Here is a 17,724-nt window from a genome sequence, read left to right as displayed (position 1 = left end):
TCTTTTTTCATATTACATTAAAAATAATAAATTATATTAATATGTGTTTTTTTCATATTACATTTAAAATAATAATTTATATTAATATGTGTTTTTTCATATTACATTAAATAAATAATAAATTATATTAATGTGTCTTTTTTCTTATTATAGAAAAAATAATAAATGATATTAATTCTTCTTCATATTACATTAAAAATGATAAATTATATTAATGTGTTTTTTCATATTACATTAAAAATAAAAAATGATATTACTATTTTGTGAAAGTGTTTGTAAGTTTAAATGATAGTAATATTTTTGTTATGAATTGTTGTTATTGGTGAATGAAATGTTGTGATATGCTAATATTGTTGAGAATTATATGGACCATATTTAGTATTTTATTGATTACTGTCAGTAGTTACTATATACGTATAATATAAATACGTATATATATATACGTATAATAATATAAATACGTATAATATATATACGTATAATATAAATACACTAGTGTGACTGCCATAAAATTTATACTTACCTGACGTAGAGGTCAACGATGATCATTTAGGTCGTTCCTCCAGAGTGAGGCCCTGGGTTGACCTTTGCGATCGTCTCAAATGTGGACGACTCGGACGCGTTATTTCTAAGTGTGGGGTCTGCGTACGCGCTTACCCCGATAATATAATCAAAATCAGAAACCCTACCATACTACTTCTTCTGAGCAGAAAACCTTCATTTCCCAGCTACATCCCATCCGTATGTTTTCAGCTCCCAAAGACGTGTGTCACCAGTTTATCATCCATTTTAATCCCAACGTTGTGATAGTATCTAATCTGCATGTACATATAATCAACGTTTGCCCTGAACATATCAATCTCGTAAGCGTAAGAAATCCGCCGAGCTGTCAACTTCAACAACTGAAAGTGTCTTCTTTCGATATAGATTGATGAATGAAAACCTCTAAACAAACTACCGCAGAATTAGTGTGTCTATTGGTTGAACCGCACACATGACCCCGAAAATTGGGCATCTAAACAAAATGAAATTATGCGCACAGGTATTTTTGCTTACCAAAATATATTATTTAATGAAGGTGGATGTTGTAGACGGATGACTCGTGAAAAGACTCAATTCTCTTAACTTAATTGTGAAAGGATTAGCTGGTATTTTGCCTGGCGAATAGACAATGTGGTTATATGTGCATAAAGGGAGACCCTAACTTTAAAACACACAGGAAGTTGGCACATACGTCTTTCAACTGAGGTATGGAAGCACAGAATCGATACAATTTTTAATTATATTTTATGTTTATTTTTCTCACCCCTTATAATAAAATATATAAAATACGGAAACTTTTTGTTTCAATTATTTTATTTTTTGATCGCAAATCTTTTCAAATAACTATTCTTATTTAAGTTAATATGTTATATATTTTGTCAAACTATTTAGATATTTTAAAAATATATTTATTTGAAAAGATATAAATGTATCGCATTTTTTACAGTTTTAGTAGTTTTAAAAAACTGAATGTGCAACAGAAAACTGTTTAACAGTTAAAAAAAAAATAAATTCAAACAACATAATATGTACGAATCCAGTAAATGATATTGCCGAAACAGTTATTTTTAAATCGGCGACACCACAGGAATTTCTGGCTCATGAAATGTTCCATATAAAAATACGTAAATCAATTTAAAAATTTTTTTTTATCGCGTATGTTTTCAAATAACTATGTTTAATTAAGTTAATGTGTTATATATATATATATATATATATATATATATATATATATATATATATATATATATATTGAAGTTAAATTCTCTAAAGCAAAATATATACACATATATTTAAGTTATGAAGTTATTGTTTGAAACAAGAAATATATAGAGAAAACATATGCTTATTTCATTAATCCATGGATTTTCAATAATGGCTCATATCACCAGAGGAAATTAAATGCAATTAGCAAAATGTTCAGCTATGAATAAACAAATATTTTGCATTTCAGCACATATATTGAAAATGTTATTTGTATGGTGAATAAAGGTTATATAAAAATGGATTTCATACAACCTGGGCAGTCCATTATCAGAATGAGTTCTGTATTTTAAACGTATATATTGCTCTTCTTTTAAATATTGACTAGGATCATTCTGAAAGTATTACCTCAATGCAATATCTGACAGGATAATTCAATTGATCTCTAATCAGTGACTTATCTAATTGCCTGTCTTGCCGCACTGATGAGCTGTGACACAGCGAAACAGTACTGTATGCACATGACTATAATGCTTCTTATATTGAATTGAACATGTTTAGAAATGATACACGAATTACCATTGGCGCATTAAGCGATGCTCTTTGTGGAAACAAACCGAGCTTTGGTATTTCAGACGATATCAAAACATCGTTAATTCACTACTCGCACAGCAGCAGCCAATTAGCGTAATGGTTAGAAGCCTTGACTATCGGGTTTCGATACTGGCTTGAGGCAGTTTCCTATCTAGCCGTACTGATGAGCTGTGATACAGCGAAACAGTACTGTATGTGGATGACTATATATATATATATATATATATATATATATATATATGTGTGTGTATATATATATGTGTATATATATATATATGTGTATATGTATATATGTATATATATATATATGTATATATATATATGTATATATATGTATATATATGTGTATATATATGCGTATATATATGTGTATATATATATGTATAGATATATGTATATATATGTATATATATGTATATATATATATATATATAAATATATATATATATATATATATATATATATATATATATATATATATATATATATATATATATATATATAATAAGGGGGTAGTCACCAACAATGTGTATTTTTTAACATTATTTTATTATTCCGTGTCTTGGTTTTTCATTGAGAATTCTGTTTGGATCATTGTAATAATCTTTTTAAATCATTGAAATCGTTTTTACGCGTTTCAGATGTTCTGCGAAGCGTTCTCGTCAGAAATTATTTTCAAATGTGTTGGAGATGTAAAAATGGCATTTTCGTAGTTCATTTGAAGTGTTTCCAAGGGGTGGACACGTGTAAGTGTCTATTATTCATTGGTATGTTCAATTTGTATTACTCTTTTATTGGGCTTGTCGAGGCCGCTGACCTCGGCTGTAGTCACTCTCTCTTTCTGCTTGTGTTTTTTTTATTTTTCCTTTAGGGTAGTGTGTGTGTGTGTGTGTGTGTGTGTGTGTGTGTGTGTGTGTGTGTGTGTGTGTGTGTGTGTGAGAGAGAGAGAGAGAGAGAGAGAGAGAGTTTTCTTTTATTGGTTTGAGAATGTGTGTACTGTTTTATAGTATTATGAGGTTATTTGCTTCCCTAGGAAGGTGATTGTGATCCAAGGTCGTTACTAATGTGTATGTGTGAGGAGGGGGGACCAACTCTTCTGAAGTAAGGGTAGGGCTGCTTTCATTCTATTTTGATATTTATTTTTTGGATTCTTGGATTTTAGTATTGGGATTTTTCGTTTCAGTCTTTTCGGGTATTCCTTATATTATGTTTGTTTAGATAGAGGGGTGTATTTAAAAACATTTAAACTTCTGCACGTCAGTACTGTTGGGGAAGCAGGGACCTGGAATGGAATTCCTGAGTCTAGCGGTGCTGGGGAAGAAACTATTGGAGTAAAAAGATATTTTACATCTAGGGATCTCTACAGTGTGGGGGTGGGATTTAGTAGCTTGTCGGGTTTTTTGAGGGTGCTCACGTCGTGGGGGCACAAGTGATTGCACCGAGTTTTAGAAAAAGAGACTTGAGCCTAGATCACCGGAGAGGACAGACGTGTTTGCGAGTTTCCCCTTTGGGGAGACTCAATAAGTCTCGAAACAGAGATGGAAAGCGCCACACTCAGGAAAGGGTTCGAATCTCTCCCGATCTGCATCTAAACGTCTGATTCCTGGTCAATTTAAATAAAGATTCTATATAGAAATCAAACACCTGTCTTGGTTCATCTGTAATCTCCCACCCAGAACAGATTTTGCCAGCCACCCGAGACAATGGAAGAGAGCTCAGGAGGAAGTCACAGAAAAGAAACGATCAAAAGATATGTCTTAAGATGTTTTACTTCACACATGACACAACACACTTGTAGACATTTAAATGATCACGAGCCATTGAGAAAGATTAGGGCGTTTAAAGTCAAGTCTACCCTATTAAGTCGGAATTGGCACAAACGAACTTTTCTTTATATTACACAAACACAAACATATATGAAAGGTGATAACGTCAGGTTATGTGAAATATAAAAACACACGTACAAACATTAATGGGTGAAAGGTGACAACGTAGTATAGATATCAATGTAGGAAAAGGTTTGTACAAATATAACTTTATGTGAAAAGAAATGTATTTGAGCTTTTAGTTTTAAAGTTGTCACTTCGAGTTTACAAACACCGTTTTGTAAGGTATTGAGACAGGTTTTGCATATACCGCTTAGCAAGTGTACATTACATTTTTAGCATCGTGACCAAACACACATATTAATGTAAAACGAATATGAATTTATGCGAAAAGGTTTTAACATATATACAAATATAATGTACGTGGAACGTGATAATGTTGACCATGTCTGCTAATTTAAAAGTGTTAACTTCTGAAATACCGATGTCATTGTTTAAATATTGTTGGCATCGTAACATAACGGTGATGAGAGAATTCGGTCCTTTTTATGTGATAGAGGGTTCGAGGGTATGTTGCCATGGAAGTTAAGTTTGTTTTACCCTTTACAAAATTGTCATTCAATAACGGTACGTATGCACTTATTGTACCACGTTAAAATCATAGCGATATTATTTAGAATGCCATTCTTATCATGTGGTGGGATGAATGTTGTCTAATTATTCTGTACTTTTATCTAAATCCTTTATAATAATAATAATAATAATAATAATAATAATAATAATAATAATAATAATAATAATAACAAAAATAATAATAATAATAATAATAATAATAATAATAATAATAATAATAATAATAATAATAATATAAGATATCGTCAAACTTGAATTCAACTTGAAAATATTGTTTAAAAAATAATAAACATTTAAAATTTTAGAGTATCACTTTCCTATATAAAGTTTACGTAAACTGAGCACCCACTTCATGGTCAATGAGGCATGCAATCGTTCGTTCGCAGTTCCCGATTCTGAGGGTCATATCGTTTTTTGTTTCTTACATTTTTGTGGCGGGGTGGGTGGGTGCTAGAATTCAATTGTTGTTAACTATTCTGTACTTTCAACTTTCACCTAACAATTTAGTACAAAAATGTATCGTAAAAATATTGTTGGCTATGATAAAACTTTGCAAAGCATGCCACTGTGATTTTTATTGGGTGGATTTATTTATTTTGTTTAATTTTTGCTAAAGAATTCCGTTTGTTTTTTTACGTTTTATTTTAGAATGAGCACACATTTATTGGCCATCACCAAATAACCGAAATTTAATGCATAAAAATATTTTGTTTATTTTTTATAATCTAAACAATTCAAAATCCATTTTTGTTTAGTCATTAGGGATGGACAAATAATTGTAACTTGATAGAAAAACAATTCGACACATTTAACTAATGAACGGACGTTTTTACACGAGGAACGAAATAATGATTACACCGTATTACGATGCCATAAATTCATTGTTCTTTAGCAGTTGATTTTCTCTTTAAATAATTTCATGTTTAAATCGTGGTTTTTTTATCTTTTAATTTTGATTCTTTTATATTTTCATATATTTGATTTCTTAATGAACTGAATACACAAAAGAATGCATCCCTTTTTTTTCGTATTGAATTCCTGGAATGAAAGGTAAGTGTTTTGTTTTTGTTTGTTTCCATGCTTTAAAATAATTGTATATGTACGTGCAAAATGATTTTTTTTTAATTTTCGATTATTTTTTATTGTGTTTGATATGTAAGTGCAAAATGATTTTTTTAATTTCGATTACTTTTTTTTTTATTGTGTTTGATATGTACGTGCAAAATGATTTTTTTAAAATTTCGATTACTTTTTTATTGTGCTTGAATCTTGATATGTACGTGTAAAATGAGTTTTTTAATTTTTGATTACTTTTTTTTTATTGTGTTTGATATGTACGTGCAAATATTTGTTGTAAATTTTCGATTACTTTTTTATTTTGTTTGATATGTATGTGCAAAATGTTTTTTTTTTAATTTTTGATTGCTTTTTTTATTGTGCTTGATATGTACGTATAAAATGATATTTTTAATTTAGATTACTTTTTTATTGTGTTTTATATCTACGTGTAAAATGATTTTTTTAATTTTCGATTATTTTTTTTTGTGTTTGATATGTACGTGTAAAATGATTTTTTAAATTTTCGATTACTTTTTTATTGTGTTTGATATGTACGTGCAAAACATGTTTTTTTTTTATTTTCGATTGCTTTTTTTATTGTGCTTGATATGTACGTGCAAAATGATATTTTTAATTTAGATTACTTTTTATTGTGTTTTATATGTACGTGTAAAATGATTTTTTTAATTTTCGATTATTTTTTATTGTGTATGATATGTACGTGTAAAATGATATTTTTAATTTAGATAACTTTTTTATTGTGTTTGATATGTACGTGTAAAATGATTTTTTTAATTTTCGATTACTTTTTTATTGTGTTTGATATGTACGTGCAAAATAATTTTTTTAATTTTCGATTATTTTTTATTATGTTTGATATGTATGTGCCAAATAATATTTTTAAATTTTCGATTACATTTTTATCGTGCTTGATATGTACGTGCAATATACTTTTTTTTTAATTTACGATTACTTTTTATTATGTTTTATATGTACGTGCAAAATAATTTTTTAAATTTTCAAATACTTTTTTATTTTGAAATTTTCGATTACTTTTTTTTATTGTGTTTGATATGTACGTGCAAAATGATTTTTTTTATTTTCGATTACTTTTTTATTGTTTGATATGTACGTGCAAAATGATTTTTTTTATTTTCGATTACTTTTTTATTGTGTTTGATATGTACGTGCAAAATGATTTTTTTTATTTTCGATTACTTTTTTTTATTGTTTGATATGTACGTGCAAAATGATTTTTTTTATTTTCGATTACTTTTTTATTGTGTTTGATATGTACGTGCAAAATGTTTTTTTTATTTTCGATTACTTTTTTATTGTGTTTGATATGTACGTGCAAAATGATTTTTTTTATTTTCGATTACTTTTTTATTGTGTTTGATATGTACGTGCAAAATGATTTTTTTTATTTTCGATTACTTTTTTTATTGTGTTTGATATGTACGTGCAAAATGATTTTTTTTATTTTCGATTACTTTTTTATTGTGTTTGATATGTACGTGCAAAATGATTTTTTTTATTTTCAATTACTTTTTTATTGTGTTTGATATGTACGTGCAAAATGATTTTTTTTATTTTCGATTACTTTTTTATTGTTTGATATGTACGTGCAAAATGATTTTTTTTATTTTCGATTACTTTTTTATTGTGTTTGATATGTACGTGCAAAATGATTTTTTTTATTTTCGATTACTTTTTTATTGTGTTTGATATGTACGTGTAAAATGATTTTTTTTTATTTTCGATTACTTTTTTTTATTGTGTTTGATATGTACGTGCAAAATGATTTTTTTTATTTTCGATTACTTTTTTATTGTGTTTGATATGTACGTGCAAAATGTTTTTTTTTATTTTCGATTACTTTTTTATTGTGTTTGATATGTACGTGCAAAATGATTTTTTTTATTTTCGATTACTTTTTTATTGTGTTTGATATGTACGTGCAAAATTATTTTTTTTTATTTTCGATTACTTTTTTATTGTGTTTGATATGTACGTGTAAAATGATTTTTTTTTATTTTCGATTACTTTTTTTTTATTGTGTTTGATATGTACGTGCAAAATGATTTTTTTTATTTTCGATTACTTTTTTATTGTGTTTGATATGTACGTGCAAAATGTTTTTTTTTATTTTCGATTACTTTTTTATTGTGTTTGATATGTACGTGCAAAATGATTTTTTTTATTTTCGATTACTTTTTTATTGTGTTTGATATGTACGTGCAAAATGATTTTTTTTATTTTCGATTACTTTTTTATTGTGTTTGATATGTACGTGCAAAATGATTTTTTTTATTTTCGATTACTTTTTTATTGTGTTTGATATGTACGTGTAAAATGATTTTTTTTATTTTCGATTACTTTTTTATTGTGTTTGATATGTACGTGTAAAATGATTTTTTTTATTTTCGATTACTTTTTTATTGTGTTTGATATGTACGTGTAAAATGATTTTTTTTTTATTTTCGATTACTTTTTTTTATTGTGTTTGATATGTACGTGCAAAATGATTTTTTTTATTTTCGATTACTTTTTTATTGTGTTTGATATGTACGTGCAAAATGTTTTTTTTTATTTTCGATTACTTTTTTATTGTGTTTGATATGTACGTGCAAAATGATTTTTTTTATTTTCGATTACTTTTTTATTGTGTTTGATATGTACGTGCAAAATGATTTTTTTTATTTTCGATTACTTTTTTTATTGTGTTTGATATGTACGTGTAAAATGATTTTTTTTTTTCGATTACTTTTTTTCATTGTGTTTGATATGTACGTGCAAAATGATTTTTTTTATTTTCGATTACTTTTTTATTGTGTTTGATATGTACGTGCAAAATGATTTTTTTTATTTTCGATTACTTTTTTATTGTGTTTGATATGTACGTGCAAAATGATTTTTTTTATTTTCGATTACTTTTTTATTGTGTTTGATATGTACGTGCAAAATGATTTTTTTTATTTTCGATTACTTTTTTTTATTGTGTTTGATATGTACGTGCAAAATGATTTTTTTTAGTTTCGATTACTTTTTTATTGTGTTTGATATGTACGTGCAAAATGATTTTTTTTATTTTCAATTACTTTTTTATTGTGTTTGATATGTATGTGTAAAATGATTTTTTATTTTCGATTACTTTTTTATTGTGTTTGATATGTACGTGCAAAATGTTTTTTTTATTTTCGATTACTTTTTTTTATTGTGTTTGATATGTACGTGCAAAATGATTTTTTTTTATTTTCGATTACTTTTTTATTGTGTTTGATATGTACGTGCAAAATGATTTTTTTTATTTTCGATTACTTTTTTTTATTGTGTTTGATATGTATGTGTAAAATGATTTTTTTTATTTTCGATTACTTTTTTATTGTGTTTGATATGTACGTGCAAAATGATTTTTTTTATTTTCAATTACTTTTTTATTGTGTTTGATATGTACGTGCAAAATGATTTTTTTTATTTTCGATTACTTTTTTTTATTGTGTTTGATATGTACGTGCAAAATGATTTTTTTTTATTTTCGATTACTTTTTTATTGTGTTTGATATGTACGTGCAAAATGATTTTTTTTATTTTCGATTACTTTTTTTTATTGTGTTTGATATGTACGTGCAAAATGATTTTTTTTATTTTCGATTACTTTTTTATTGTGTTTGATATGTACGTGCAAAATGATTTTTTTTATTTTCAATTACTTTTTTATTGTGTTTGATATGTATGTGTAAAATGATTTTTTATTTTCGATTACTTTTTTTATTGTGTTTGATATGTACGTGCAAAATGTTTTTTTTTTTTTTTGATTACTTTTTTATTGTGTTTGATATGTACGTGCAAAATGTTTTTTTTTATTTTTGATTACTTTTTTATTGTGTTTGATATGTACGTGCAAAATGATTTTTTTTATTTTCGATTGTTTTTTTTATTTTGTTTTATATGTACGTGCAAAATGATTTTTTTTAATTTTAGATTAATTTTTATTGTGTTTCATATGTACGTGCAATATAATTTTTTAAATTTTCGATTACTTTTTTATTGTGTTTAATATGTACATGCAACATAATTTAGTAAGAGTCTCTGGAAGACGGATCTTACCTTCCATGCAGACATGTCTTCCAGCAGTGATACTGTTGTTGGAATATCAAGAATACTTCTATAATGATGTTGTACTTCAAAGTTATCTTGCTCTTTATATTGCACATAAAATCGCTATTTTCTGCTTCTCTTTAAATTTCAGGTAGGGTTTCTGAAAGCTCTGTAATTGTGTTCCCTATCATTGTTTTTATTTCGGAATTGGTACGAGTTGCAGCAATTCTTTATAGGTTAACCGAATTGCTAATTTGTTTTGTGACAGGTACTCCAATAAAAAGTCATTATTTAGTAGACTAGTACCCCATCTCAGTCGTCTTTTGGCAGAATACGTCGGTAAGCCTTTTTTGGATTCGAAAATCGTCAGTAACATCTTATGAACGTGAAAGTTCTGGCTTGTATGAACCTATGAAATTTCATTACAGAAAACATAGAAACTTCTTTTACTTTTTCTATTAATTATCTGCGTCTTACAACAGTACTTCCACCAAGAGTTATATTTTCTGTATATATTAATCCAAGAAATTATATGTATAACAATATATAACCGTATTACTTTGTAAAGGGATTGAGTTATATTTCATAAAACTCATTAAATTGTTCTAAATAGGTTTTAAATGGCATTTAAGTTATTGGATGTCTCATATCTCACACTGTTGTCCTATACTAATATTTTACTCTCTTGAAAATCTTCATTTATATATAAAATAATTACGTATACAACATAAAATCTTCATTTATATATAAAATAATTACGTATACAACATAAAATCTTCATTTATATATAAAATAATTACGTATACAACACATTCTGTTAAGCACCAAATGCGAGTCTAATAAGCTCGAGCCTTTCAAAGTATTTTTTTCATCATGTTAACGTTTGAATTAATAAAGTGTTACTACAAATATTTTCGGAAAAATATAAAAATAAATATACTAGGGATTGTATTATGACTCAAAATCCATTGAAATTATTCTAAATAAGTTTTAGTCTTAAGTGTCTCATCTCTCACAATGTTGTCTTATAATATCGCGAAATCATCATTATATATAAAAGAATTACATATAGAACACATTATCTTTTAGTTTGTCTCTGATGTATCGTTATTTTCATGGAAAGTGTTCGACTGAGTTTCAATCTCTGGTCCCCCCTCGCCAAACTTTCATAAGAAACACTCGTCTAGCTGTAAACACTATCAACAATTACCCCCACTCTTTATCTGTGCCTAAACCTAAACGTAGATTCCATGAACACAGCGTCTTTCTTAGAACTGCACGCCTGTGGAATTGTCTTCCGTTTTCCTGCTTTCCGGATGACTACAATATGGTTGTCTTCAAGTCTAACGTAAATAAGTTCTTGATGAGCCGTTCCATATAAGTTATCAAATTTTCCAAATTTTCATTACTAATGATTACTATATTGTCCAATTTCTAATGTACAATCTTTAACCCTTATCTTTGAGTGGCTTCTTGGCCTTGATAATGTGGTGATGCCTATGTAAAAAAAAAGTTCTATCAGTTCGAGCCTTTAAAAGAAGGGGTTTTCTCATTAGAGGGTAGGTAAAACTTTTCATTTATAAATAGTTGCTACAAATGTTTTCAGTAAAATAAAAAAAAACCTTGTCAAAGAATAGTAAGAAAGGTTGAAAAATCCTATTGAAAGATGTTATTAGGATAATTTTTCTACGTAATAGGAAAATCCTGTCTGTAAGTTTTAGAAAAGTTTAAAATTGATAATGTCTTTTGTTTTGGTTTCAAAGATCAACCGATTCAGTGACGTCACTAAAGTAAATAGGTCAGTCATAGATATGTAAAATTGCAAACAGAAAATGTGCACTCCAAAATATATTGATTTTAAACTTTTCTTTAACTTGAAAGCATTTGTTTACTATTGTGTAAAAAATATATTGATTTAAAACTTTTCTTTAACTTGAAAACATTTGTTTGCTATTGTGTAAAAATATATTGATTTTAAACTTGTCTTTAACTTGAAAGCATTTATTTGCTATTGTGTAAAAAATATATTGATTTAAAACTTTTCTTTAACTTGAAAACATTTGTTTGCTATTGTGTAAAAATATATTGATTTTAAACTTGTCTTTAACTTGAAAGCATTTATTTGCTATTGTGTAAAAAATATATTGATTTAAAACTTTTCTTTAACTTGAAAACATTTGTTTGCTATTGTGTAAAAATATATTGATTTTAAACTTGTCTTTAACTTGAAAGCATTTGTTTGCTATTGTGTAAAAAATATATTGATTTAAAACTTTTCTTTAACTGAAAAACATTTGTTTACTATTGTGTAAAAATATATTGATTTTAAACTTGTCTTTAACTTGAAAGCATTTGTTTGCTATTGTGTAAAAAATATATTAATTTAAAACTTTTCTTTAACTGAAAAACATTTGTTTGCTATTGTGTAAAAATATATTGATTTTAAACTTGTCTTTAACTTGAAAGCATTTGTTTGCTATTGTGTAAAAATATATTGATTTAAAACTTTTCTTTAACTTGAAAACATTTGTTTGCTATTGTGTAAAAATATATTGCTTTTAAACTTGTCTTTAACTTGAAAGCATTTGTTTGCTATTGTGTAAAAAATATATTGATTTAAAACTTTTCTTTAACTTGAAAACATTTGTTTGCTATTGTGTAAAAATATATTGCTTTTAAACTTGTCTTTAACTTGAAAGCATTTGTTTGCTATTGTGTAAAAAATATATTGATTTAAAACTTTTCTTTAACTTGAAAACATTTGTTTGCTATTGTGTAAAAATATATTGATTTTAAACTTGTCTTTAACTTGAAAGCATTTGTTTGCTATTGTGTAAAAAATATATTGATTTAAAACTTTTCTTTAACTTGAAAGCATTTGTTTAATATTGTGTAAAAATATATTGATTTTAAACTTGTCATTAACTTGAAAGTATTTGTTTGCTATTGTGTAAAATATATATTGATTTAAAACTTTTCTTTAACTTGAAAACATTTGTTTGCTATTGTGTAAAAATATATATTGATTTTAAACTTTTCTTTAACTTGAAAACATTAGTTTACTATTGTGTAAAAAATATATTGATTTTAAACTTTTCTTTAACTTGAAAACATTAGTTTACTATTGTGTAAGAGAATTGAGTTTAAACTTTTTATTAACTTGAAAACATTTGTTTACCATTATGTAAAAGTATATTGATTTTAAACTTTTCTTTAACTGGAAAACATTTGTTTACTATTGTGTAAATAAACAACTTTAAAAAATAACAACGGTTACAAAATACTTAAAACTTAAGTCAAAATTTAATTCGAACATATTACAGCACTTACCAAGTATGTGACGCTCATAGAATTCTAAAATATCGCTCCTGTGAATAACTCGTGTTTCACTGCTCACTGAATAACCTTATATCTTTTTAAATTTCCTACTATATTATTGTTGATTTTACTTTATTAATGTCTTATCTATTACAAAATATTATTTATTATTATTAAATATATTATATTAAATTATTACAAAATATTATAGAATAGTTTTTAACACTTGAAGAATATGAAAGTTAATTAAGAGTATATTCCTGTGATTTTAAAATGTTTTTTAAAAATTAATATTAAAATATTAAATTACATTTATTTTTTATTTGCAGATGTTCCTGCTTTTTTAAAACATTCTTATGGACCATCATTCTTTTGAAACAATATCCTATAGACAATTAGTGCCTTACATGGCAGACAACAACATGTTTGCCAAAGACTTTGTTAGACTTATATGTGTGAAGGGTTATATGAATAGTTTAGCAAATAGTGATACAAACGTCACACATCTCAAATAATGTGAAAAATCATGAGATATTGAATAAAATATTAGAAAAGACAACAGTTTAACTTTTACAAAATATTTCTTATCAATAAATGATAAGTGATATAAATTGAAATTTCTTTGACACAAAATAAAACCAAAAACTCTGAATTACGTAAAAACATATTTTCACAATTAAATAGTGATAATAACTTTTACTTAAACATGAATGTGCAAAGTGGAGAAAAACCACATTCCTGTAAAGTCTGTGGATATTCTTGTTCTAAAAAATCGGATTTAGTGAGACATATGAGAACTCACACTGGGGAAAAGCCACATTCTTGTGAAGTTTGCGGATATCGTTGTGCAGAAAAATCTTCTTTAGTGGCACATATGAGAACTCACACTGGAGAAAAGCCACATACTTGTGAAGTGTGCGGATATTGTTGTTCAAGAAAATCTTCTTGAGTGGCACATATGAGAACTCACACTGGAGAAAAGCCACATACTTGTGAAGTGTGTGGATATGCTTCAGCTGAAAAACAAAACATAGTAAAACATATGAGAACTCACACTGGCGAAAAACCAAATTCTTGTGAAGTCTGTGCATTTTCTTGCTGTACAATTCAAATTTAGTGGCACATATGAGAACTCACACTGGGGAAAAGTCACATTCTTGTAAAGTGTGCGGATATTCTTGTTCTGTAAAATCATATTTAGTACAACATATGAGAACTCACACTAGGGAAAAGCCATATTCTTGTGAAATGTGTGGATATTCTTGTTCTGAAAAATCGTATTTAGTGATTCATATGAGAACTCACACAGGCGAAAAGCCACATTATTGTGAAGTGTGTGGATATTCTTGTTCTACAAAGTCAAATTTAATGAAACATATGCGAACTCACACTGGAGAAAAGCCATATTTATGTGAAGTGTGTGGATATTCTTGTTCTCAAAAGTCATCTTTAGTTCCACATATGAGAATTCATATTGGGGAAAACCCCTAATTTTGTAGTGTGAATATTCTTTTTCTGTTAAATAAAGTTTGGTTGAGCATATAAGAACGCACATTGAGAAGTAGCAACCACAGTTTAAGTAAACGTCTTAAATGTTGTTTGCCTGAACAGGGCTGAGAGGGAAAAATAAATTACCAAGAATCTATGTACGATATGACAAGAAACTTATGGAAAAGACTTCCAAAAACCATTGGGCGCATGTACACAGTGACCAAAGTGCAAAAGAAAAAACAATTGCACAGTAAGAATCTTAAATAGATCTCTCGGTTGGGGTAACTTAACTAATGAGAGAATGTTTGGCATTCGATAGAATGACCCATTCCCATCAAAAACAAAGTGACAAGAAAATTAAAACAAAGGGAAAGGCCATATTTTCTGGAAAATCACGTTTAAATACTCAGATAACAACTCACACTGTATTTCACAATTTCTTTACTCAGTTTGAGAGATAAAGAACTTTAAGGGAACATTCAAATCTTGAATGCTTACTAGACACCCAATTGTCAAATGTTTCTTTATGCATGGGTTTGTCAGAAAAACCTGGCATGAAGTTACGCTATCCTTGAAGTAAACTCTGACCAAATATTCAAAATCACATTGTATTTGCAGCCCGATTAAAATCTTGCAATGACAAACCCACATTAGGTTTTACGAGGAATGTTTCACTTTTTTCCAAAATAGGTTACCTCATCTAAAGCTGGGTATTCAATTAGATTAAAACATTCTTGTCTTGTAATTCAGTAAGACAAAAGGACTAAATGAACGATATAATACAACATGTTAAAATATTAATTGATGTAAAATGTGTTTACTCAGTGGTTGAAAGATAAAGATAAATATCTTTAATAGAACATTGGAATATATATGTATCTCATATAGAGTTCAAGTGTTATCCCCCATAATAATTTCGGCTGAAGTAAAAAAATAAATTAAATGGCCATAATCTAGCACAGTATGTGATTATTCTTGTTTTCGCAAGTCAAGTTCATTGATGAATATGAAAAAAACGAAGTTATTAAAAACAATATTATTGCAAAGTGTGCATAGTCTTGTTCTATGATTTAGCATCTATTTATATGAGAACTTAAAACTAGAAACATGCGAAATTATTCTAAATATGCCATAACAGTAGAATAGAATATGATGAACTAAGTAATTTTAATTTTAAATTTTAAGTCTTTTTAAAATACAAACATTATAACGGTTGTAGTAGGAGTTACTGACATGATAAAACCTTCAGAAAGAAATAAACGTCATGTCTGGAACGCCAAACCTTTGATAAAAGAAGATAGCTATACAGGAAATACATTTAAACTTTATAGATCTTTCTAAATAATATTTAGATTGAACTAAAATCAAATGTTAGCTTCAAGAGTGAATCACTTGGTTCAATATATCTGATGTAAAAATACGATTTTGTACTCCTATAAAATATAAAAGAAGCAAAAACTGTTCTTTTAAATAATCCACAGGGATGCCTCACTCCAATTGCTCTAAAGTTTTAGACTTCCAGGAAATACCCATTGTAGTCGGTCAAAATCAGGGTTTACTCATAAATTCATTTAAACAAATAGATGGTGATACAAGCAACTAACTGCCTAGGTTTTTCTACTCGTTGCTTGAAAGCCCAACTAACTTAATATCTGAATACTCAATTTTATTACAATTTCTGCCATAACAAAGTATCAAATACCTCCAGTTGACAGTCTGTGGCGAGATGCAGTTTGACAGATAGTCGAACATGAAAATTAGCGATAATATCAAACGGAAAACTTGAAAGGGTTGTATGACAAAGACAAACAGGCATGCGGGTACATTGAAGACAATGCCATAAAATCAGACATTGCAACATGAAAGACGCCTGTAAGAAACTGTATTCATTATTGATACGAAATTAGTTTTAACATGAGTAACAGAGCTAAAGATTTACAAAATATCAATACCTAAAAAATGAGTTTAAAACGACATGGTCTGTGAAAGAAATTAACATTATGCCGGTTATGAGAAGACCAAACTATAACCAAATACATATAGCAAACATAAAGGGAACAACCTCTATTATTTGAGCTCTATTATTGTAAGAGCTCCTGGATATAACTTCAAATCGTAATGAACTAAAGCATTGCTTCAATTAATTACAATAATGCATACGCGTACAGGAATACATAAAACTGGATGATATAAATAACTGAACAATGAATGGAAGATTTGGATGTAGTTTGAGAAATATAAATTCCAATCATAATGAACTAAAATGTTAATCCGTTGATGCCTTTAGACAAACTAAAGTAAATAAAATGGAAAATTAACATAACATCAAACAGAAAAATTGTGTGGAGAGATGTAGCTTGACAGATCAAACATCTTGAAACATCACCGATAACATCAAACGGAAAGATAACTGTGTTCTATGACAAAGCACTAAGAACTGTGCTCATTATTCCAAATAACTGAGCTTAACATAGTTAAACGGGAAAAGATTAACACAATATCAATACCATGATTAATGATTTAAAAACAATATATTCTGTGAAAGAAAAACATATTATGATAGAGGAACGTCTAATATAACATCTTAAGGAATAGAGTAATAAGATCTGTTAAAGACCAATCTATAACGAAATACTGATAGCAACTCTTAAGGGAATAATCTCTATTATCTTCGGATATAAATTTAGATGTTTGTTCCAGGAGGTAGTCCCTTGATCTCTTAAAAAAAAACTGAAGTATTTAAAATTATTTTAAAAACAAATTCACCTGGTGAACCAAATATTAGATATATTACATTAATTTCAGTTAGAATATCAAAAAGATGTCTCGGTTGAACTGTATGTCAGACGTTTATTGATTAACATGATCATTATTGTACAAAAAGCAGATAAACCTAAGCATTGTCTTGATTGATTACAAAAATGCATACGATAGTGTAAGGTGCTCGTGTTTACTA

At 27.3% G+C, this 17,724-nt stretch overlaps 1 pseudogene; it reads left to right on the top strand.

Moving 5' to 3' along the window:
- The first annotated feature begins 515 nt into the window (after positions 1 to 515).
- Positions 516 to 662, top strand: LOC145271670 (U1 spliceosomal RNA; annotated as a pseudogene).
- The last annotated feature ends 17,062 nt before the right edge of the window (positions 663 to 17,724 follow it).

Source organism: Euprymna scolopes, chromosome 46 (genome assembly GCF_053919585.1).
Source record: "Euprymna scolopes isolate OS-2025 chromosome 46, ASM5391958v1, whole genome shotgun sequence".
NCBI classification, from domain to species: domain Eukaryota; kingdom Metazoa; phylum Mollusca; class Cephalopoda; order Sepiida; family Sepiolidae; genus Euprymna; species Euprymna scolopes.
Note: the sequence above shows the minus strand (reverse complement) of the source record. Positions and strands in the feature narration are given on the sequence as shown.